At 66.5% G+C, this 316-nt stretch overlaps 1 protein-coding gene across 1 annotated transcript in view; it reads right to left on the reverse strand.

The window, feature by feature from the left end:
* Positions 1 to 209, reverse strand: part of Tfrc (transferrin receptor) — a 35,525-nt gene extending 35,316 nt beyond the window's left edge. Inside the window, exon 1 of the mRNA XM_010623999.3 lies at positions 101 to 209. The gene's annotated coding sequence lies outside the window, so the exon portion shown is untranslated. The remainder of the gene's footprint in view (positions 1 to 100) is intronic.
* Positions 210 to 316: the final 107 nt, after the last annotated feature.

A 316-nucleotide genomic window follows, 5' to 3' on the forward strand; every position in this document is an offset into this window, starting at 1 on the left:
GCACCCCGGCGGACCGGCCGGAGGACCGCTCGGACCCAACCCGAGGCTGGGGAGAGAGAACGCGAGGCGCGGCCGCGTCTTCCCAGAGCGCATCACTCACAGGATTCCCCAGCTTAGTTCAGCTTGGTTCGCGTTCCAGACGCCCTCTGAGGGGAGGTTTGCTTCCAACACTCCGTTTATAATCAGGCTCCGCCCCTGACCCCCAGGGGTGATGTCACTTCCGGCCTCACGTACCACCTAAGGAGGTGGTCTGAGGAAAACGCTCGGGGCTGGGAGTTGCGCGCGCACCCGATGGGGGCGGGGCGGGGCCTCTAGG

This window comes from Fukomys damarensis, unplaced genomic scaffold (assembly GCF_012274545.1).
Source record: "Fukomys damarensis isolate Sample0158 unplaced genomic scaffold, DMR_v1.0_HiC HiC_scaffold_12, whole genome shotgun sequence".
NCBI classification, from domain to species: domain Eukaryota; kingdom Metazoa; phylum Chordata; class Mammalia; order Rodentia; family Bathyergidae; genus Fukomys; species Fukomys damarensis.